Below are 25162 nucleotides of genomic sequence, written 5' to 3' on the forward strand. Positions count from 1 at the left end.
GGGTTTGTCATAGGCTGTCTCCTTCAGCATTTCTTGTCTTTCTCTGTGCATTGGGAAATCAGAAAAATCAGCAAAGCCCTCACTTTAGCAACACTTTAAGGTTTATCAAGCATGTTCTCAAAATATGCAACTCCACTACTTCCTAGGTAGCAGTACATGATTTCATTTCACCAACAAGCCAATTTAGTAGGTCAACAAAAACCCTTGTACAGTCTGGATCACCAAATAGGAGAAAGTATACTCTCTTCTCTCAAAAGGAGGCAACATTTTAAAATTCTCTGTGATCTTCTAGGAAGCAGGCCACAACACCCAAATCCAGAAGCAATCAGAGGCGATGGATTACTGGTCACTATAAAAGGACACCAGTGGATTCTTAGCGTAGTGATGAAGCATTAATTTCAGGGCATAGCAAGAGGCCATGGGCACAGGAGTCACACAATTAATATTGGTTCAGTGAGGAAATGGGGGGTAGATAAATAAATGTTCAAAAAGAAGGGGAAGCAGGTGAAGATGGCTAAAGAGCCAAAGGTCTTTATAGGATACTATATGGAGAGTTGACTAATACAGTGGTTGGATAATTAACCTTTATTAAGTGCTAACTCCACTTCAGGCCCTGTTCTAAGTGTGTATATGTATTTTAACTCACTGAATCCTCAAAACAGTCGTATTATGTGAATGCAACCATTATCCCCATTTAACAGGAGACGAGATGGAGGCAGAGGGAGCTGAAGTTGTGCAGAGAGAAGGTAGTCAGCTTGGGATTCAAAGCTAAGAAAGTCTGGCTCCAGAACCTCCACCCCTTAAAAACCCCGTGAACTTACTCCCTTCAAATCTTGATCTCTAAGATACAAAACAATCAAATGGGAGCTTTTCAAAAGAGCTGAATAGGGACCTCTATGCCAGAGATTCTGATGAAATAAATTTACTGTGGAGTCCAGAGATTAACAAGCAACCCAGGTGTTTCCTGGGCTTTTCCCATAAGAATGGGGAAAACCAGCTAATAAAATTAACATATACCTGGAGAAAGTGACGCTACCAGATTCACAAGGTCTGCCATGTGACCTGAACAACAACAGATATAAGAGGAAAAACATACCAACTGAAGGATCCAAAAGAAAAAAGAAAACAGAGAAGAAACACCCACATTTTGCTTCCTGCCTTGCCACAGGAGAATGGTATGCAGAGTCATCTTTTGGTGGGCGTAGTCATATTTCATCAGAGCACACTATAATCCTTAATTTTATCTACCTTCTTTTGTTCTAACTCCTTGTCCTCCAAGCAACCCTTGGATAAAAGTTCCCAAGGGTCCTAATCTCAAGACAGAAAAAAATAGTTGTTCTAGATGGTAGACAGAAATAGTTCTGTTAGTGAAGGGGGGAGTCCTAATTTCCCCATTATAAATGGTCAGGATGGCTTATTTATCATCCCACATTATTTGTATAAATACCAATCAGTTCCAACAGCCTGATCACCTGTGGATATAGCAAGACTATCCTGTTTCTGCATTTGAGAATCTATGCATCAGACATGAGGTCATGAGGTTTTGACAGGCACTTGGCCTCTGACACAGGCATTGCCAGGGACCAGACCACATCTGGTTGCTGCCTCTGCAGCAGCCTCCCCTCACCTCACCAGAAGAGTCCACACTCGTCATTACTTTAGAAACCATAAACTGCATTTGAAAACCAAAAATGATTTGCACATAGAGATGTTCACCAGAACATAATTCATAATAATGAAGCACTGAAAAACAAACTGAATATGCAGCACTAATAGGGGAATGGTTTAGGAGATTAGGTATATTCACATAAAAGAATGTTTGTGCAGTCGTTAACATAAATTTTAACTATACAGCAAATTTTTATATAGAATACTGTTTCAAATATATACGATGATGTGCATGTGCACTGGAAGGGAAAAAAAATACCCAAAATGTGGATGAACGTTATCTCCAGATAGTGAAATTACAGGGGAATATGAATGTATACATGAGTATGTTTGTACATTCCAAACTTTCTACAATGAAGAGGTAGTACTTTCACAATTAAAAAAAGTTAAAACGAAACCAAACCAAACCCCAAAGACTGCTTATTTGGGCCAGATGTTATCAACCTTCCAAAGAATTCTATTCTGTTAAATTGAGATTAATTTTCTTATCACATCTGTTTTGAAAGTAGGGATGATAAAAAACAAAAACAAACAAACAAACAAAAAACTGTCTGCCTCCCCGCACCCACTTTCCAAGTTTCTGGACCGATTGGGATAATCCAGGGATACTGAGGAATAAAATACAGGTGATACCTTCCCCTCCTAGGAAAAGGCAGAAATCGTGGTCATACTTAGCAACTGCCAAACAGGAGACAGAAAGAACCTCAATATATTGAGCAAGAATCCTTCCTTTTCATCCCTGCCCTTGGACATGAGAAGTTAATAGGGATTTAGTTAATTGGCTGGTTTTCATCTTAATTGGTCAATGAATCTATTCCAATCTCAAGAAAAACCAAAGAGGTGGAAACAAATAGCAGGAGGGCTCAGATACTGATTGATGTTTAAAAGAGATTGCATTTTAAATGTCGTGAGGTCTGAGGTCCTGAGGCTCAGAGCATTAGCTCCCTGGAGGGTTGGGGCTCCGTCAAGGAATGGGTGAGTATCCCTGCTGGGACACCCCAGGCCTTCCTGTCTCTTTGAAGACAAACTGAAATTGATGGCACATGTTTGATTTTGTCATCTAACGCTGAATTCAGCTTCAGCAAAGGCAGACTCACTCTGGGCTGGGAACAGAAGTTCCAGCAGGGCTCAGGCTCTCATATCACCTGAGCACCAGCATCTTCTGGAAGGTGTGAGTTAAATCAATCTAAGCTGAGTTTGCTCTTTCTTTCCTCACACCAATTAGTTCTGCCATTTAACACAGGGATTAGCAATCTCATTTCCTGGGACTGATTCATCAAAGGATCAGGATCAAACTACTTAGTGGAGCTAGCCTTCTGCAAAATTTTGAAGTAGGTGAAATTGGTTTTCCACATCTTTACCTGCCTTTGCAGCCTCCTTCCCGCCAGTTCCCTCTCCAGGTACTCTGTGTTTCCTTTTTTCCCTCCCTTGCAGCCTACCTCTGCTGCGCCTGATAACAGGTAGTGTGTGCCCCACAATCATACGGTCTGAACTTACAACCCAGTCCTTATGATCACACCCATGCAAACACACTCTTGGGGGGTAGGGGTGGTAGGATGCTGAAACTTGTGCTAGGTAGATTAAAGAGGCCAGATGAAAACTGGTGGAAGGAAAAGTTTAAAAAGCAAAAATAAAAAATATATATAAAAACAAACTGGAAGAGACTACGGACAAAATCATATGGTGAGGAGAGCTAATGGACCACCAACACTGACAAAAGTCCCAAGGCTCAGGCCATCGGCCACCACAGCAAATGAAAGGACCCCAAGGACAGCCAGGGGAAGAACCCAGAGATTCACAAAACATGTGGATGAAGTCTCTTCCACATTTGTCCCTTTCCATTCCTTCTGTACATCCCTTGAACCTCCTGTCTAGTCTAAGACAATCACTCACTAGGAGGTCTTCCAAGATTCAGTTTCTCCTTGCTTTCCTTTTCCTGGCACTGAATCTTATTTTTCTTTTTTTAAAAGATTTTATTTATTTATTTGAGATAGAGAGAGCACCTGCTGGGGGACAGAGTGAGAGGTAGAAGCAGACTCCCCGCTGAGCAGGGAGCTTGACACAGGGCTCTATCCCAGGACCCTGGGATCAAGACCTGAGCCGACAGGAGACACCGAACCTATGGAGCCACTTTGGTGCCCCATTCCCGGCACTGAATTTAACTGTTTTGTGATTCGCTGGGGCCTCTTTCAGTGCAGCTTTCCAGACCCTCCACAGTGTGGAAGGAAACTGTCTTTGGGGCTTACCTCCCATTGCTCTTCCCTCACACACACCTTGGCCTCCAGCTGAACAAGAACTGTCATCCCCCAGGTATCCAGGGGCTTTCCTCTCCTCTCCGCTGAACCATGCTCCTTGCCTGAGAGGCTATGCATTAAAATCCTACTCATTCTCCAAGGCTGGACTCAAGTATTTCTTCCTTTGGGGGTCTCCCTCAATGCCCCTTTCTGCCTCCTGAAGTGGTACTCCCTTTTGCCTCGGAATTCTGTTGTATCCCCTCTCTCTCTTATGCCACTTCTTACATTATCTCTTATAATAGTGGCAGAAACCATGTTTTTGTGTCCTAATATTCCTCGTAGTTTATGGTGTGGTAATAGAATATCAATGGTTTGTGATGGAACTTTCTCTTCTTCTTGCTCACTCTCTCTTGCTCTCATATGCATACACATATACACTCACACATTTCTGTCCATGAGAACAACTCAGATATCTTAATTGAGATATAAAAGATTGATAGGCAAAGGGAAAAATAGAAAAAAAAAGAAATAATAATTAATACTGCCATTCTCCTACTTGGCTTTTAGAAGGTAATTATTTATGAATTTCTGTACGTGAAATCCACGTTGTTTCACAGAAGCCTTTGGGCATGTTTTATAATGCAAAATCTTGATGTTAGGAGGCATCTTCACATGACCAAAAATACTTTGTCTAGCCTTTCTGAGCTACCTTTACAGTCTGCTGGTGGAATACCGAAAGAAACAGCCCACATTTCTGTAGAAATTGGTAAATGGTAGAGTGGTACATGGGAGGGCCTCATTAAATCTGACGGTGGTTCACCTACCTGAGGTTTGTAAATAGAGCATCTGTTCTCATTGGTATAGACATGACCTTGTGGGTCTCTTTGCAGACTATATTAGTGCTGTGCAAATATTGCTACTCAGTTGTGAAGGCACATTATACTCAGGGAAATTATTCTCCCAGCAAACAGACAGATGTTTAACTTCACTTAATATGACACTATAGTCTGCATTCTTAATGTGAGACAGGGGTCCTTTCTCGAGCGAGAATAAAATTGCGCATGCCATGTTTTAACACCATGGCACTCTGTAGCAAAGATTAAGTCATTACCTCTTTCTGACTAAAAGCTGTACTTCTTTCAACCCCCACTCGGCAATATCATCTGCAAACACCACAGTGTACCTGGTAGACCTTGGGAATCACAAGATGATGCAGGAGGTGTCTGTGATGGCCTTTTTCAGCCTCTCTGAGAACTTCTAAACACTTCTGCTTGCAAAGCCCTACAGTATAACATAATGGGACTTATTTCCAGTTGCAAGAGTCAGACCCAGAAGAATATGCAACATGACTTTTCCAAAGGTGCTAGGAAACCTTAAGAAACTCAGGCAGGAGCTGGGTGGTGGGGGCACCTGGGTGGCTCAGTCAGTTGAGCATCTGCCTCTGGCTCAGGTAATGATCCCAGGGTCCTGGGATCCCTACTCTGTGGAAAACCTGCTTCTCCTTCCTCCTCTTTCTGTCCCCCCACTCATGCTCTCTCTCACTCTCTGTCTCTAATAAATAAATAGAATCTTAAAAAAAAGAAAGTCCAGGGGGGAAAAAGGAGTGGACACACACCTAGATCTATTCTTTAGGGTTTGGGGATACAATCCACCTGTCTGCTAGTGGTTATCAAGGATAATTGTCCTTTGGAACTTAAGCATAAGGATCCCAGGAAACTGAGGTAGAGCTGGGTTTGACACAGTAGAATTTCTTTTAATGCTGGGACTTAGGATAGCATGACCACCCACATGAGGCTCCTACAGCTTCCAAACTACCCTTCTACCATCTGCCTGAGATGCTGTCGCTGGGCTCCACAGCCACTTTTGTGCTTTATCAACTGGCTTCTGAAGACTGTGCCCAGAGGGAAATCCAGCATGATACTGGAAGGCTGGACCTGCTCCTTCCTGTCTGCATCCCTTCTTGCCGGCATGACACCAGGGGTGGGGCTTCATCCTGGTAGCACCATTTGGTTCTATTCTGCAGGGCTTCTGTCACCTATTCCCTCTTTGAGATACCAACACCAACCAGCTGACTGTGCTCCCCAACAGTCTGGGTCCCAGTTTTCAGGAACCTCCCTTCAAGCTCTAGAGCCCTCAACAGCAGCCCTGCTCTAGTGAGTCCCTGGTTCTGGGGCCTCCTCTGCTAAGCTTTTAAAGTCTTACCTCCATCTCTTCTCCCAGACCTGGGGTGGAAGCTGATTATTTTTATCATGACCCCTGTGATACAGTGGGGTCCCTTTTTTAACCCCTTTCCAATCTTCTGATTAAACAAATATTTTATATTAAATTACCTCTATTGAAATAATTACATGGTTTCTTTTTTCTTGAATGGGCCCTAATTGATATAATTGATAAAATTATAAGGGATATATTTATAATCATGGAGTGACATAGACTTTTACCATATAGTTAATATTATGTTTATATTCTGTAAGGTGCATCCATGTGCTAATCATGTGTTTGTTAAAAAGAACATGAAGAATCAGTATAACCACTCTGAAAGACATTCATGAGAGATTGATAAGAGCAAATGCTATGCTTTTATAAGTGGCAAGTGTTTGTTTTATAATTAGAGAAAGATAAAAGGAATGCTTAAGAAGGATAAAATAACAGGGTATTGTCATCTCTAAGAGAGCACTTTTATTAACTCCATTAAAATAACTCTTAAAATATCTTTAACATATGTAATCAGAACACTATGATTTTTTCCCTCCATATTTAGCTGGGATTGCAATAAACATAAAACAATTAAGATGCAATTTTTTGATGCTTTTGCCACAATTTGAAACTCAAAACATTTACATAATATGCTTAATTCAAAGGCATACATGTTACTGCATCTAAAATTTAACTTTTTAGCTAAATATAGTGAAAACCAACTCACATTAAAGTCCACAGCTGGGAAGAAGAATTAGCAAAAACTTTAATTATGGTCTCATTGACACTTCTATTTTCAAGCCCATTCATGAATTAATTTTAACTCTGGGCCTCTGCCTTCAATCAAACTGTAAGCAACTGTCAGAAAATGACAGTGTTTGAATATCTGCACATGCTTGAATTTTCTACATCTTGATTCCTTTGTCAAAATTTGTGTGGGGGAGGCTCTAAGGCAAAGGCAGTAAGACTGGTCTCCGAATGTGGCTGAGATTTCCCATCCAGAAAATGTTCACTTACTACAAAAGCCAAAATAGAGCTCCTTCAGGGACACTTGGGTGGGTCAGTTAAGTGTCTGCCTTCCACTCATGTCATGATCTCAGGGTCCTGAGATCAAGACCCGTGTTGGCTCCCTGCTCAGTGGGGAGTCTACCTCTGCCTCTCCCCCTGCTTGTGATCTCTCTCTCTCTCCCATGCTCTCTCTCTCAACTAAATAAATAAATAAAATCATTAAAAACAAACAAAAACAAAACAGAGCTCCTTCGAAGCAGAGCTGACCTTCAACGCATGATAAAGCAGGAGGGGAGCATGATGTCTGGAGACAGGCACTGAATAGGAACTTCAGGGCACCTGAGTCCAAGTGGCTAATACTAATCTGTGAAAATGGGTGCTGAACTAGGAGAGCTCTGTTGGCAACCATGCAGCCTGTCATTATAATAATATCATTAGCCTGCAATGTCTTAAAAGTAATCGCTCTAAGGCAGTGGTGGCCAAAGTTGTGGAAAGCCTAGCCCTCCCTATCGACAAAAAAAAGAATTCAGAAAGCAACCTCTATATAAAAGTATTTATTTATAGATTAGACACATATGTCATTGTACTAATTATTCCTAGTACTTGGCCTCTTCTAAAACAGTGGTCTCTTCAGCTAGTCCCTTGGTTCAACTACTGCAGGTCTTTGCTCAAGCGTCACTTGTCACTTTGTTGGAAGGCCTTCCCTGATGGCCTCATTTAAATTTAAAATCCTTCTCACTTGCCCTCCCTCTCCTTTTTCTTGCTTCATTTCTCTCCAGAGCATGTGTGCTAGGAGGTCCCCATTGACTCTGGGGATACCTCTTCCTCTTTCTCCCCACTTCTCCCCAAGAGGCTGTCCTCCATGGATGATACCACTTGGGCTCTCTTGCTCTCTGGCTTTCAGTTGAGTTTGGCCATTGGCGGCACACAGGGGACTGGAGACAGCTCTCCACTACTGGTAGCCCCTGAGATATTCCAGCATTCCTTATTGGTTTCTCTTAAACCCTGACCTGCCCTCTCTAAGTAGCTTTTATTTTTTCCTAGAGATTTTATTTATTCATGAGAGACACAGAGAGAGGCAGAGACATAGGCAGAGGGAGAAGCAGACTCCCTGTGGTGAACCTAATGTGGGACTTGATCCCAGGACCCCAGGATCACACCCTGAGCTGAAGGCAGATGCTCAACCGCTAAGCCACCCTGGTGCTCTTCTAAGTAGCTCTTCACTAATCTCTCCTCAATTACTTACTTTGAGTGTGTCTACTGTTGCTTTCCAGGTCATTATCAATAGGTATATTGATAATGTGTTTCCTCTCATTAGAATGTAAAATTCCTAAGGACAGAGATTTTTCATCTGTTTTTTTGTTATTCACTGGTATATGCACAGTTCCCAGCACACAGTAGGCATTCAGGAAAACAGACGAATAATACTTTTCTCCTGAATCCCTGTGGATTGTCTTGCACATTCTCTTTTGGGAATCAGTAGCTGAAGGTACAAATATGTATTGTTCTTCGCCTGATTTTACCAACTCTTGGACTAATTTAGCCTAATTCCCATCTAATACAGAGCTCTGGTTATTTTTAAATTTTAAGAAATGTAATTTAGTATCAAATCCTTCTGGAGGATCATACTTGCCTCCCACAAGATTCCTATAATAATGGCCCCAACAGACGTTGAGCCAATCATGGGAAAGACTTTATTAGTTCACCTTTCTAAGCTGTCTTTGAGCTAACAGATTTGTCGTCCTCCCTCCTGATTTCTGCTTTAAGATCTTGTCTTCCTTTCTTCCAATAAGGAAGATAAAAACTGCCCAAGGAAGTAGAGACAAGGCTAGCTCATTTTGTCCCTATTCACACAACAGGAGAAAATCATTCAATATCTTATTCCTCAGTTCAGTTACTTAATTTGCATACAATATTCCATTATTTAATTAACTTATAAGTTCTAGGGCTTAGTTGCCCAGATCAGACTTAACAATTGTCTTTAGTAACAATACCCCTTAGAGCAGAATAGCTAATTGCACAGAAATTTTTTTCTTAATCCGAGGCACATACGCATCCCTTTTTGTCCTTCAATGTGAACATTTGGATAATTGCTTCTGACTGAATTACCTTATGCCTATAAAACATGCCCGGTACTTTACTTTTGGATAAACCGGATCATTTTTCACATGCCCGAGTTTCTTTCTCTGCATTAATCGATAAATGGAGCTGGGTTCTAAGGATCACTACTGTACTGAACAGAACCTGATCTTTAAGACAATTTCATGGAACCTGCTGAGGTTGCTTTGGGAGGGAGACCATCAGTGGCAAGAAACTGCTGAGTCCTGCATCCAGGAGGAAAGATTTTGTAAACACAATAACTTCCACGTGCATGTGGCTCCATTTTTAAATGCTGTGCTCATCTCTGGCTATATATAGTGGCATGAGTAAGTGTTTTCTTCTGTGGTTTTAAGTTTCTTGAGCTGCAAGTCAAAACATTGTGATGTTCAGTCTCTGGGAAGAAGAAGACATTAACTGCCAATATTATTAAAATGGAACTCTGCTTTCTATTGCAACCAGAATGTATGAGCTTGCACAATTACAGCACAGAGTAAGATATAGTGCTCTTTCATTTGAACTTGAACAACACTAATATCTTCCCACTGTTAGCAGTGGTCTGACTCTCTAATGTTGTATTAGTGCTCTAGGTTGGCCATACAGAGCGCCACAAACCGGGTGGCTTAGACAACAGAAATGGATTGTGCCACGATTCTGGAGGCTGGAAATTCAAGACTAAGGTGTTAGCAGGGCTGGTTCCTGCTGAGGACTGTGAAGGAGAATCTGTTCCAGGCCTCTTCCTTAGCTTCTGATGGTTTGCTGGCAATCCCTGGTGTTTCTTCATTTCTCTGCATCATCCCTATCTCTGCCTTCATCTTCACTTGGCGTCTTCCAGGTGTGCACGTCTATGTCCGAATTCCCCTTTTTATATGGACATCAGTTGTACTGGGTTAGATACCCATTCTCCTCTGGGAGGACCCCATTCTAACTTAAGTCATTCCATCTGCAATGACTCTATTCCAAATAAGGCTACATTCTCAGGTAATGGGGATTGGGATTTCCACATGAGCTATTTTTTTTTTTTTTTTTGGTGGAGGGCAGGGAAGAGGGAGACAATTCAACCCATAACAAACGGTAAAAATTAAATTTTGTGTCAAGAAGATGCTAAGATATCATTGTATCCAACCCCTTTTCTTTTTAGTGAAATACAGAAAGATAAAATGACTTGTCCAGGGCTTTCTGGTAGAGTTAGTAGCATAAACAGACCCAGAACATAGGGCATCTGGCTCTGATTCTGGTGCTTTCCTAAGCACATGACAGACACTGTCTTAGTTTTCTTCTTCCTGAAGCTGAGACTCATTTGCATTTACAGAGGAGGAAGCAGCAGCAGGGAGCCATCCTATCTGGAAAACCCACCCAAGGATGGATGCAGCACCTCTACACCAGCTTGCTTTAGGATGGTCACCCCCAATAGGCAATTTTAAAAGGGAAAACTAGATATGAGTCCTGAAAAATAAACCTAACTGAGGAGCAGACATGGCACCTGACACTCGCTCTGCAGTCTGAGCAATTCTGAGTTAGGAAGTTAAACAAATGTCAGCAGTAGGAGGAATTATTCAGATGCACTTAGAGCTTCCTTTGTAGAAAGTGTTTGCAAAGCCATATCGCATTTTTTCCCTGCTGGCTCTGAGACAAGCATTATTTCCATTTGACAGAAAGAGAAACTGAGGTTCAAAGATACATGTATTTCTTTTTATTGAACTAAAGTGTTGTAGCCTAATTTGATCAAGCTGGTATGTTATCTCAAGCTGGGATTCAAATTCCAGTGCTCTCTTTACCCAACTCTTACCATTCTGAGCAAAACTAAGTCAAACATGTTTAAAGTTCATAAACTCCTTAGTATTTATGCTTGAGGTTTTTTTCCTACTTCTTTCTTGAAATATAAATTTGGGAGAACTTCTCACAGGCCAACTGAGTGCTTTAGGTATCCACTGCTTTGCACTCAGCAGATGGTCATAAAATCTGAGTAAAGGATGACAGTCCATCTTCAGACCTGAGAGAGTCACAGAGTCACTTAGGCTTAGGATTTGAATGATCTTAGATTAGAGGCTTTCTAAGGAATACTTTTTTTTTTTTTTTTTTTTTTTTTTTACAGACAAGAAATCTATGGCTCTAGATCCTAAAACAAACTGAAAACCAGCATCTTGAGTTCTGATGACTCTCAGCCCAGTGTTCTGATGACTATAGGATCTACCTCTCAATAAGAGAAAGACCGGCTGGAAGAAAGTCCAATCAGGCTGTTTTTATCCCACTTTCTCTGAAGGCGAGAAAGGTCACTAAAAATGCATGGGAAAGACTGCAAAAGAGTACAATACTGTGCAATGGTGATATTCAAAATGATTAAATTGGTGGCCAGAGTGCCCTTTGCAGGCACAAAGCAGCTCCTCTGTAAGGTTATAAAAAGAGGTTGCATGTTGTGGGATGAGGCTTCTTTCAACAGAGACCCCATTAGGGCTCCTGAGGAAAGGACGTGAATTCCTTCCAGGGAGTCTGTATAAAAGATCGTGTATGCTTCTCTCCTGGCGTCAAGATTCACAAAAGGTATAGGAAGTCTGAGGCTCTATTACTGATGACCTTCCCACAGAATATGCTGCATGTCATTTTTAAAAATAGCCTCACTCCTATTGGGTGGAGTATTTGATGGTCTTCATAAAGGAACTAAAAGCTTTTCCAGAAGTCTTGAAAGAATAAAACAGAGAGGGAAGGGGAGGCCAAGAAGCTGGTCTCACTGCTCCTAATCTTTCTGGACCTCAAAGGGGTCACATGTTTGGCCTCAGGGCCTCACCGCCTCGGAATGGTTTTCCCCATGGTCTCAACAGACCTCAGGCATTCTCCCCACTGCTAATAAACAGGTCAGGTTTTGCCATCACCTTCAGAAACCTCTATTTTCTTCACACTGTAAAGTCTACCTTCCTCAGCATGGCCAGCCTGGTGCTTGGGGACATAGCTTCTGCTCCATCTCATCCCCTGCTTCTCTGTTCTAGATAACTCATGTCTTTACCACCCTTGGGCACCTGCCACTCCTCACACATGTCACTTGTTGCCGCTGCCTTGGGGTGCCCTTTGTTTTCTTTCATCAATCAAAATGCTCCCAGAGAACAAGGCTCAGCTCGAAGCTCCCTTCCATGAGATATCTTCTGGTCAGAACAAATCACTCCCAGACTGAGCTCTTTCTTTGGGGCCCCACTCAAAGCCTCCTACTTTAAGCTTTGGTTCTTTTGATTAGATGGAGAGACAAAGCCATTTGTAAACCAAAGCCAGATCTAGAAACTTAAAAAAAAAAAAAACAAACAAACAAAAAAAAAACTCTTTATTTCAGGTTAATTTTAGGTTTACAGAAAGGCTGCAGATAGTACAGACAGCTCCCACCTAATAACTTTTTAGAGTCACAAATATTTTACAGAAATGTATAAATTACAAACACTTATATCCTCATCTACCATCTTTATCAGATTTTAACATTTTGACAATTGCTTCAGATTCTCTTTAAGATAGAAAGCGTAAATATTATTTTTAAAGTCCCCTGTGTATCTCCCTATTCTCAATCTCTTTTCCTCCTCAGAATTAATCATTGTCATTATTTGGTGCTTATGATTAACTGGCATGCTTTTATATGTTTGCTACACATATGTGTATTCCAGAAGCCATACCGGATTGCTTTGTATATTGTCAAACTTTATACATATGGCATCATTCTGTATGTATCAGTTTTATATATTTTGCTTTTTCACATGTGTTTGTGGTTTTGTAAATCTAGTTTATTTAATCTTCTGTACAATATTTCATTATAGGAATACACAACCATCTATTCTATTCAATTGTTAGGTCTTTCAGTTTCTCATTTATTTTTTAGTATGGACAAGGAGAAATATAGAACAATGCACACTGCAGCACAGGTTTTATTAGCAAAACCAGGAAGTAGATCTGGATGGATTAATCTATTAGTGCATAAACTTTCCCACCCTAGGGCACCATTTTAGCCCTTATGAAAGAAAAAAAAATTAGAGACATCAAAGTAATATTTTTGACAGTGGTGAGAGGTTTCTTTTCTTTCTTTTTTTTTTTTTTTTGGTGAGAAGTTTCTTGTTCATTTTTTTTAAGACTGTATTTATTTATTTGAAAGACAAAGAGAGAGAGAGAGAGCACAAGAAAAGGGGGAGGAGCCAATGGGAGAGGGAGAGAAAGAAGCAGATTCCTTGCTGACCAGGGAGCCCAAGATGGGGCTCAATCCCAGGACACTGAGATCATGACCTGAACCAAAGGCAGATGCTTAACTGATTGAGCCACACAGGCACCCCTCTTGTCCATTTTTTTTCAGCAGAAATCTTTTTCTTCTTCAGATCCATAAAAAAAGTAGGAGGGGAACCCATCAGCAGTTTTTAGGAAAAGACACATAGAACAGAGGCACCTTTACCTCTGCCAAGCTCTCTCAAATCTCAAGAATGGTGGTAAAAGGTGCTGTTCATACTATTACACAAAACTGTTGAATTAAGTCCAAAGGATACCTGGAGTCTTATATCTAAATTTCTTCTAATTTCCTATACCCAGCATTGGCCCAGATTGCTTTAACATTCCCTTGAAATAATGAACTATTTTAAAAAACCTCAAACAAACCCAGATGCAGGTGATATCATTGTTTTTCCCCAAACAGTTTTAAAATATGCCTATAAATAATTCTATAGAAAAGAGGGCAGCAGATAGGCCCCAAGCAGAACTTGGGTTTTCTTTCTTTCTTTTTTTTTTTTTTTTTCATTTAAGACAGGGAATACTGTATCTAAACCCATCAGAGAAATGGACAGCTTGGGTCTGTAACAAAGCGTTTTGTTTTAAAGCATAGGTCAGTAATTGTATATGAGAATATACACTGCTACATACAAATTAACTGATCAGAGCACAACTTTTCAATGTTCAAAACAGAATAAGCTTCCCTGTAAAAGCAGCACCTTTGTGATATTTTTAACTTTAGTATTCCTCTCCTTCTTCTTCACCCTCTCCTTCAACAGAATCCACACCAACCTCCTCATAATCATTCTCCAGGGCAGCCATGTCCTCATGGGCCTCAGAAAACTCTCCTTCCTCCACGCCCTCACCCACATACCAGTGAACAAAGGCATGCTTGGCATACATCAGGTCAAACTTGTGGTCTAGGTGAGCCCAGGCCTCAGCGATGGCTGTGATGTTGCTCAGCATGCACACAGCTCGCTGTACTTTGGCCAGGTCTCCACCTGGTACCACAGTGGGAGGCTGGTAATTAATGCCTACTTTGACGCCAGTGGGGCACCAGTCCATAAACTGGATGGTACGCTTGGTCTTGATGGTGGCAATGGCAGCACTGACATCTTTGGGAATGATACAACAGGCAGCAAGCTATGTATTTACCATGGTGAGGGTCACATTTCACCATCTGGTTGGCTGGCTCAAAGCATGCATTGGTGATCTCTGCTACAGAAAGCTGTTCATGGTAGGCTTTCTCAACAGAGATGACAGGGGTACATGTGGCCAGAGGGAAGTGGATGTGGGGATAGGGCACCAGGTTAGTCTGGACCTCCATCAGATCCACATTCAGGGCTCTGTCAAATCTGAGGGAAGCAGTGGTGGAGGACACAATCTGACCTATCAACTTGTTTAGATTAGTGTAGGTTGGGCATTCAATATCGAGGTTTCTACAACAGATGTCATAGATGGCCTCGTTGTCTACCATGAAGGCACAATCAGAGTGCTCCAGGGTGGTATGGGTGGTGAGGATGGAGTTGTAGGGTCTACTATAGCTGCGGACACCTGGAGGGCAAGGTAGATGGAGAACTCTAGCTTGGACTTCTTGCCATAATCGACAGAGACGTTCCATCAGCAGGGAGGTGAACCCAGAACTGGTTCCCCCTCCAAAGCTGTGGAAAACTAAGAAGCCCTGAAGACCCATGCACTGGTCATCCAGTTTCCGAATTCAGTCCAAGACAAGGTCAATGATCTGCTTGCCAATAGTGTAGTGCCCTCGGGCATAGTTATTGGCAGCATCTTCCTTGCCTGTGATGAGCTGCTCAGGATGGAAGAGCTGGCAGTAGGTGCCAGTGCGAACTTCATTAACGATTATGGGCTCCAGGTCTACAAACACTGCCCTGGCACATGCTTGCCAGTGCCCATCTCACTGAAGAAGGTGTTGAAGGAGTCATCGCCTCCTCCAATGGTCTCGTCACTTGGCATCTGGCCATCAGGCTGAATGCCGTGTTCCAGGCAATAGAGCTCCCAGCAGGCATTGCTGATCTGGACACGTGCCTGGTCAACATAGATGGAGATGCATTCACGCTTGGTTGCTGCTTGGTGGCTGCCGGGTGGATGGCAGAGAAGAGGAGAGGTTGTTGCTTCTTATAGCACGACTCTTAGGTGGTCAATGTAAGAGAAGCTGCTGGGTTTTATTTCTTAATGATTTTATGCAAATCTACATAAAGGTGAGGAATGTTATTACAAGGTGGTCAAGCAGGAAAAGAGATGCCTTGTCTGAACTCAGAGGTCCCCCTGCCTCTACTGGGACATTTGCATTTATTACCTTTCCCTTTTTGCTTATTGTGATGGTATGCAACCTCATAGGCATGGTGGTAGGATTGGGGATGCTGGGTGAATAAGGTAGTGTCTGCTTTTAAGAAGATACTAGCCACTCTATGCATATGTGGAAACAAACACACACACACACACACACACACACACAGAATGGTTCTTTTTGGAGAGGCAGGAGATTGAGTGAGAATGCCACACAGAGGGAGCCGGAACAAAGGCATGGTACAGTAACAAACCATCACCGCCTCCAAGGAACACCCACGACAGTACATCTGCTTGGAACCTAAATCCTGGTTTCCATAGTTTTGTCAATTACACAGCTATCCAAACCATGTCATAGCAGAAATAATACAACCCAACTCAAAAATATAAAAACAAAATGGAGTGTGCCACACACCAGCTACATTGAACTCTTTTCTATCCCCTAAGCCACGAATTTTCTAACCACAAAGCTTTACTTATACCCATGCTTTGATGATGTTCTCTGCACGCTCCATTTCCTTCTGGACTAATGCATCCTTAAAACTCATTTGAAACCTCATCTCCCTATGAAACCTTCCTCACACCCCTTCAGAGGAGTGAATCATCCCTGCATGTGCTCCCAGAGAGGGTGACTTCTGTCCCCATAAAGTTTAGCACTCAGCACAGTCTGGCAAATAGTCTCTTAATTGTGCATGCCTCTGTGTCCTCCACTCTTAGAAGACAGGGATTCATCTCATTCATCTCTGTGGTCCCCTCAGTACCTGACATAGTGCCAACTGTAGTAAGTGTTCAATGTGAAGCTCATTCAAGGACTTGCATAGCTGAAAAGAAAGTGCTGGGAACAAGAGTAATCAACAGATCCCAGTAGTATAATTGCCTTAAACTTCATGTGAATGTGATTCCTTTGAAAAAAACTGCATTTTGTGGGGTTTTTTTTTGTTTGTTTGTTTGGTTTTGATAATTGGTGTTGACTCCTTCAGCTCTACTTGGAAGTCCTAGGTTTAATTCACTGGACAAGAAAGCAAACCTGTGTATGTTTGACTGGGTGTAGGAGGGTAGTCCTCATGGATCTTTCCTACAAATTGTGTTCAAAGTGGGCCACTTCCTACTAGATTCCTCACCTTTCCTAGGCAGCGTAATGGTGGGATGCTTATTTTAATTAAAGTAAACAACTACTTCAAAAGTACGTCCAAGAAAGAAAATTGAAAAGGCAAGAGGGAAAACACTAGACATAGCATTTAAAAGGGTATTATTTTTCCTGCAACTTTATGGTTTATTATATTTCTTGAAACCATTGTGAATGGCTTTTCCTTACATAATGTTAGGTATTTGTTTTTCCCCTCCTTTCTCTGGAAATTTTATAGGAAAAGAGAAATATACCTTAGTAAGGAAGGCTGAGAACTCAAACATATCAGGCCAATAAACTCATGATATAAGAACAAAACATAAAGATGTGGTTTATGTATACAATGGAATATTACTCAGCCATTAGAAATGACAAATACCCACCATTTGCTTCAATGTGGATGGAACTGGAGGGTATTATGCTGAGTGAAGTAAGTCAATCGGAGAAGGACAAACATTATATGTTCTCATTCATTTGGGGAATATAAATAATAGTGAAAGGGAATATAAGGGAAGGGAGAAGAAATGTGTGGGAAATATCAGAAAGGGAGACAGAACATGAAAGACTCCTAACTCTGGGAAACGAACTAGGGGTGGTGGAAGGGGAGGAGGGTGGGGGATGGGGGTGAATGGGTGACGGGCACTGAGGGGGGCACTTAACGGGATGAGCACTGGGTGTTATTCTGTATGTTGGCAAGTTGAACATCAATAAAAAATAAACATATTATAAAAAAAACATGAGAAACAAATTTCTGCTTTTTATAAGCTACCAAGTCTATGGCATTGTGTTATAGCAGCCTAACCAGACTAAGACAACAACAACAACAACAACACACACACAAAAAAAGCAAACAAATGGATGAGCAAAATTAAAACAAAACATGAAGAAATAAATGAGAGATTAGTAGAAGAAAAAAGCAATATAATTTTGTTTGGTTCCAATTCTGGTTATGAGGAAGTATATACTGCTCTACATCTCCGATGTAGCTTACTACTTTTAGTAGTTTTACTACTAAAAACATAAAGGCATCCATCAGAGGACTCAGAAAAAATAAAGAATAGCAGGTGGATTGGAGAAAGAAATCAAAATGGAAAGTATGGCCACTATAGCAATGAGTTTATGAGTATTTTCCTTTTCTTCCTAATTTCCCAGTTTGGACAACAAAATAGCCTATAATCCCAAAACTGCACATCAGATCCAAAGAGGAAAAACTCCAAGAGAAATTTATTCCCTAATTTTTTTCCCAGAAGACTGGGAAGGAAAAGTGTATGGGATGGAGACTGTAGAAGAGATCCCTTCCTTTGTGTGTTTTTTTGTTTTGTTTTGTTTTGTTCACCTGGCTCAGTCCAGACAAGTTGTGGTCACAAAGTTGTATGCTAGTAGATGCAGCAGCTATGCATATACCTAAGATTCTGAGAGAAGTTATTTCTTTTTGAGCAGAGGAATTGGAAAATTGGTCCCAGTGGTCCAAAGAGAGTATGTTTGTGGGAAATTGTTGTTATTAATTTTCTTCCTCTTCTTCTCATTGTTTTGCTCTCAAGGTGAACCAAGTCATGAAAATTGTGAAATAGCACAGGAACCTAAAACTCTGACTTTTGAAGAAATCCTGGAGTGGAACCTCAGGGACTATAGAAGAATGCAGTAGAGAAAAAGAGCCCCTAAATCTGTGCATGAATTCACAGGCTCACCACTTAGTTGTACATGCGTTGAAATTACATGATTTAGCATAGTGAATGCTTCAAGAATTGGACTATGGTAAAACAAAAGGTTCGCTTCTGGGTTGTACACACATGCAGCAGACAGAATAGAGTTACAGATGCTTTGAAAACTAAGCAGACATAGGAGCCACAGCCTGTAGAAGGCAGGTGTGGCAGGAACCATACCCGGTTGACTACTTGAGAATACAAACAAAAAACAAAACAAACAAAAGGATAACATTACCTAGAGAATTTAACAGGATGAGTCACAAACATAAATCCCAAAATGTCTATGATATAATCTAAAATTACTAAACATAGAAAGACCCAGAAAAATCTCATCAACTCTCCAAAGAAGAGACCATCAAGTAACTACTAATCCCTGAGATGATCCATATGTTGAAATTACTGGGCAAAGCACTGAAGGTATTTATAACTATACTCCATGAGGAGAAAAAAATATTTTGAAATGAATGGAAAGACAGAAGTTCTGAGGCAAGAAATAGAAAATATAAAGGAAAACCAAATGAAAACTTTAGAAATTAAAAAAAATTAACTAAAATTTTTTACCAGATAAACTCAATATTTTAGTGGAAATGTCAGCAAAAAAGAGTCATTGAACTTGAAAAAGAAATAGTAGAAATGATCCTTTCTGAACAAGCGAGACAAAATTAAAATACATATACATAATGATTGGAGCCTCAGGGGTCTGTAGAAGAGATCTCACGTTTGATTTATTAGAATCCCAAAAAGAGAGGGGAATGATTGGTGCAGGAAAAAAAAACCTGAAAATTTCTCAAATTTGGTTTAAAGCCATAAATGTACAGGTTTAAGAGTCATAAAGTAACCCCCCCAAAGGGGAAAAAAATCACATGCAGAGACATCAGAATCAAACTACTGAAATCTAAAGGTAAAGAAAATAACCTTGAAAGCAGCAAGACTCCAACAATTCAATGACAATTCAATGAAAATTCAATGACAGCGTATTTCAGTGGAAATCACAGAAGCCAGAAGACAGTATAATAACCTATTTAAAGTGATGAAAAGCAAAGAACCATTCAGAATTCTATATCCACCACAAATATCCTTCAGGAAAGAAAGATGAAGTAAAGACATTTTCGGATGACAGAAAAAGCTAATAGAAATCATAGCAGCTGATCTTCTCTAAAAAATGAAATGGCAACTATCCTGGTAAACAGCCTTTTTATTTTTCCCTCTTAAGTTCTTTAAAAATATGTATGACTGTTGAAAGTAAAAATTTTAACATTGTATGATGGAGTTTTCAATTTTTTTAAATAGATGCACTACATCTGTTAACTATAGCATAAAGGAGAGAGCATAAAAGAGCCTATATGGTTGCAATGTTTCTACATTTTTCATTTTTCATTAAGTGATAAAATATGAACTGTGAAAGACAGGCTTTATATTTTATTAATCATTTTAATAACCACTAAAAAACTATAGACAGTCAGAAAGTAAGTAGATAAATTAAAATTGAAAACTAAAAAAATCAATCAAAAGAAGGCAGAAAAAAACAGGAGAATGAAAAACAGAGTGAACAAATAGAAAAGCAATAAAATGATAAACCTAAATCTAACCATATCAATAATTACATTAAGTGTAAATGTACTACGCAAATTAAAAGAGAGATTATGAGATTTAAAAAAAGAAGAATCAAGGCACCTGGGTAACTCAGCAGTTGAGTGTCTGCCTTTGGCTCAAGTTGTGATCCCTGGGCTCCCAGAACAGAGTCCTGCATAGTGCTACCCACAGGGAGCCTGTTTCTCCCTCTGCTTATGTCTCTGCCTCTCTATCATAAAATCTTAAAAAAAAAAACAAAAACCGTCCAGTTCTTATTGAAACCCAACTATATATGCACTCTTCCACCCAGATAGATATTTACCATGTGCTGAGTACTGTCATAAGCAATGAATATTAGATCTAAAATTAAGATATGAATGAATCTTAAAGGAATTTCTGTGTAGAATTTAAAGAGTGGGTAGGGAAGAAGCAGAAAACTCCATTCCAGGAGGAAGGAAACAATATAAACAAAGAAACAGAAACAAAATAAGAAAAATTATGCTTTGAGAAATTACCCTTTCTTCCTCTCAAATACCCTTTGCTTCCTGTCATGAGTCTCTGACAGTGGGGACTGGAGGCATAAGTGCAATGAGGCAGTCAAAGCATATGGAGTTACTGAGCAGGTTGTTTGTAGAGGAACAGATCACAGAATAACTACCTAGCCCAAGGAATGGGAAAAAGAGAGATGGAACACACATCTCAGGTCAATGCAGATTTTGTGCTCCCAGTGGAATTTTTACAGCGTCTTTAATTTCAAAATATACTATGCAAAAGCTGGGAGAAAACTTGTCCAATTCCAAGCTACGCAGGCTAAGTCTCAACTTCATTTAAATCCTATTAAGGCACAATCTTCTCAAATATCCTTTTATGATGTCTAGAAAGTCTAATTCTTCAATTTAATTTTATGGGAGTATGGATTAAAAACGCTTATAAAGAACAAAGGGAATTACCCAAAGAAAGGCATTTCCTGGAGGAGGAAAAAAAGCCCTCCACACAGCAAAAGGAATCTTTCAGTTTTATTATTTTCACTTCCCCTCCCCCTCTGTGTATGAAGAATCAGAATGGGAAGTCTAAAATCTGAATTTAAAGCTAGCACCAAAGTATATTTTTTATTTTATGCGATATGGTTTTAACAGAGGAAAAGTGATTCTACTACCACCCTGCATAATTTTTGTAGAGAAAGTATAGATGTACTGCTGCTCAAATGATGAAATGACTATTCGGCTTATTCAAAATTATTTGAACTATTAGCTCATGTAGGATAAGCATGATAGCATTAATCCTTTCATGATCTAATTAATCAGCCTTTCCAAAGTTACTAAGACAAATTTTTCAAAGATTTTTTAAAAAATCCCTTTATCCAAAAAGGATTCATTGTTTTATTCTGCTTAACTAAAGTCACAGATAAGTTATTTGCTCTACTCTGATCTAGATCTTTTTAAAAATAAAGTAATATAGGCAAAACACCTGCATTCCAGGAATGAAACAGAAATAGGAGTGAGGAAGCAGCCAGCAATATGCACAAGAAGCCATGAAAATTGACCTGACCACATCATGGACCTGCACCAGGAAATACTGCTCTAAAAATTCCATATTTGAATAGATATTACATGATAATTGGAGTTAATTTGTTAGTGGGTGTGATCTAAATAAGGATTTCAAAATATACTATAAAATAGGTTCTAGATAAGATTTTTGACTTCTTTGGAAAATTGTCATAAATGATTTAGTAGCGAAGGACCTAAGCTGTTCATTTGCCTCAGACCAATGATGAGAAGAATCTAAAAATGAACCTGGAACATAACAGGCATATTTGTAGGCAGTGGAGAGCTTACAGTTTATTTTTCATAAATGGCAACATCATGCTTATTACCTGCACAGGCTTAGGAGAACAAAAAGCATATTATACTTTAACAGCTTCTTACAAACTGTTAGAAAACAATTTATTTTCTAAGAAAAATAAATACTTAGTGAGACTGTGTTTAAATTTGTCCTTGGGCATGATGAATAAAAATGTATCTGGTGTGAGCTATGGATCCCTTATTACAGATGGACTCTTTAGGAAGTCTAACCTTTTCTTCTTGCAGGAGAAAGTTTAGTCAGCATTATTTGGGGATGATCAATCTGTATAGAAACCACAAAAGAAAATGAACATTTGCTTGTCAGAACTTGTAATATTTCAGATAACATTGATGTGGAAGTGAAAGTTATCCTTAATTAGCTAACTTTCAGTAGTTGTTAGAAGGAGGGACTAAGCCACCCAGAAGGCCCTCTACTTCTACCACTTTAAAAGTAACTCCTATTTTATATAGCATGTTATGTTAATAAAAAGTTATTGTCACCTGTTTATACATAGAATAAAACCATTATAGATTTATTGATTTTTTTTAGACTATGCATTTAAGAAAAGTAAAGGGGGTATTTAAAAAAAATTTTTTTTAATTTTTATTTATTTATGATAATCACAGAGAGAGAGAGAGAGAGAGAGAGAGAGAGAGGCAGAGACACAGGCAGAGGGAGAAGCAGGCTCCATGCACCGGGAGCCTGACGTGGGATTCGATCCCGGGTCTCCAGGATCGCGCCCTGGGCCAAAGGCAGGTGCCAAACCGCTGCGCCACCCAGGGATCCCGGTATTTAAAAAAATTAAGCACAATTATTTATCTTAATAGTCTTGGAAGAAGGAAAATATAGGGGCATAGAATCATTAATCAGAGAAGTGTGATATAAGAGTTACATAAGGGAAGGATGCTATGTGAGCAATCAGTAAAAGAGCAAGGTTTCAAAAAAAGATGTGAGATTTACTCTGGGCCCCCACCCTTTTTTTCTGGTTGCTCCTAGAAGAGTTCATTCATACTATAGACCATAACACTTCTTGGAGACCAACTGAAAAACAACACTGTGATCATAATTTACCTTTTCTTTTTATATTCACTGATATTCATGAATCTTCAATCTTTATCCTTAGATTCTCTACCTACACACTGAATACTCAAGATTATAAGTGATATTCTGATTTAAGTTTGTATATAAACTTTTCTGAATATCTAAAAATCTGTAGGACAGCAGTAGTGCTCATATAGAGATTAATAAGAGAAGACTTCTGCCTTAAAGTAGGCAACTATCCTTTGAGGGAAAGAGATTCATGAACAGATATAAATTTAACATGCTGCGATAAGATAACAGGTATTAGGGAAGCAAAAAAACAAACAAAAAAAAGAGGATGTTGTTTGAAAATGTCATACATTCTTGAAAATTATGCCTTCTATCAGGAGGCTATAAGTGAAATGTGCATGAGTGTTTTCACCTCTGAAGACAATGGAAACGATTACATAATAAATAAAAGCAATAAGTGATGAAGAAAAAAAAAACCCACAAAAACAAAACCTATTAAGCAGTACTGAAGGAATCTAATGATGGCTTAATCTGTTTTGTGTGACATCATCTATGGAATGTGATTCGTTAAATTAAGGGACCATCTGAATGCCTCCAAAACAAAAATGAAAACAATTTGCAAGCATCGCTATAAAGAATCATAGGAAGAGACCTTCAGTCACTTCATTTCAGGCTGATGTGGCTCTCCATTGCCTGGTTGAATAGGTTACAAAATGCTGCAAAATTGGTGTGCAGAGTACTAGCCAATTGACGAGGCAGCATTCTACAGGGTCTAGATCTAATACAGCATTAGGATTTTCAGTTCTTGATATAATGGAGTAATAAATATCAGACTAACTTTCCTGCCATTAACAACTATACAACTATACACAACTATTTTCAGGCATTGGCAAGACAGCACAAGGCTGTGATCTTTGAGAGAAAAAAATACATACAAAATGAGCTCCATATTTACCCTAAATTTATGCCAGAGGGCACATTTCAAGCTTTAACATATGGAAGTGGAGCTCAAGCAGAGAATGACATTCTCAACTGGGTGAAGGAAACAAGAGATTGTGCTACAGGGATGGTGAGAAGGCTGGAATCCTCAGGGCAAGGTGTAGTTGTGGAGGGAGCTCTGAAGATAAGGAGCTGCGGAAATATGCCTTAGAGTCTACTACACTACTTAGGGCTAGACTTTATGAGGTCTGGTAGAGAATAACTTCTGAGGAATTGTGAACTAAATAGAGTTTCTGGATGTTGCTTAATGTAGGGTAACACTGGAGTTCTGTCATTCAGAGTGGGAAGACTTCCCTAGATGCCCCAAGTATTCAGTTAAAATTTCATAAAAATTACAAATAAAGAGTATGAATACATTAGCCCCAAAGAATCCTTTAGATTTATCCTAATGAAACCCCAAACAGGCCTGAGGGCCTTCAGTTATTTCAGGGAAAAAAGAGTCAATTTTCTTTAAAGGCAATAGTGTTCAAACTCTAAATATAGTCAAATACACATACAGCATATAATAAAAAAATTACTAGAAGACAAAGTAGACAAATATAACACATAACTAAGAATCAATATGAACGGACTCAGATATGCCAATCATGTTGTAATTAGCAGGTAAAGTAGCTATTATAGGGGTGCCTGAGTGATTCCATTAGTTGATGGTCCAACTCTTGGTTTTGGCTCAGGTCATGATCTCAGAGTCGTGAGACTGAGTCTCCTGTCGGGCTCTGCACTCCACAAGAAGTCTGCTTGAGATTCTTTCCCTTTCCCTCTCCCTTTACCTCTGCCCCTCTCCCCACTCACTTTCTCACTCTCTCTCAAATAAATAAACAAAATCTTAAGAAAAATAGAAGTAGCCCAATGTGGGACTCGATCCAGGGACTCCAGGACCACACCCTGGGCTGAAGTTAGGCACTAAACCTCCGAGCCATTCAGGGATCAGATGTTTTTAAAAGAATATGGAACTCAGATATAGCTGAAAGAATAAAGAACTCAAGTTATGTAAAATATGTAGGTAAATGAACTTTTTTTTGTTCTTTAGAGAATTGATATCTTTTAAGGTAAACTGCAATAAGTTAAACATGCATGTTATAATGCCCAGCTCAACAAGTAAATAAAACCACAAAGAAGTACTACAGAAATGT

General features: G+C 39.7%; 1 protein-coding gene and 1 pseudogene across 4 annotated transcripts in view; both read right to left on the reverse strand.

Moving 5' to 3' along the window:
* CA10 (carbonic anhydrase 10) overlaps positions 1–25162 on the reverse strand; it is a 482061-nt gene that overhangs the window by 297505 nt on the left and 159394 nt on the right. The gene's annotated exons all lie outside the window — the stretch shown is intronic.
* Positions 13944–15652, reverse strand: LOC112655002 (tubulin alpha-1A chain-like; annotated as a pseudogene).

This window comes from Canis lupus, chromosome 9 (genome assembly GCF_003254725.2).
Source record: "Canis lupus dingo isolate Sandy chromosome 9, ASM325472v2, whole genome shotgun sequence".
NCBI lineage: Eukaryota > Metazoa > Chordata > Mammalia > Carnivora > Canidae > Canis > Canis lupus.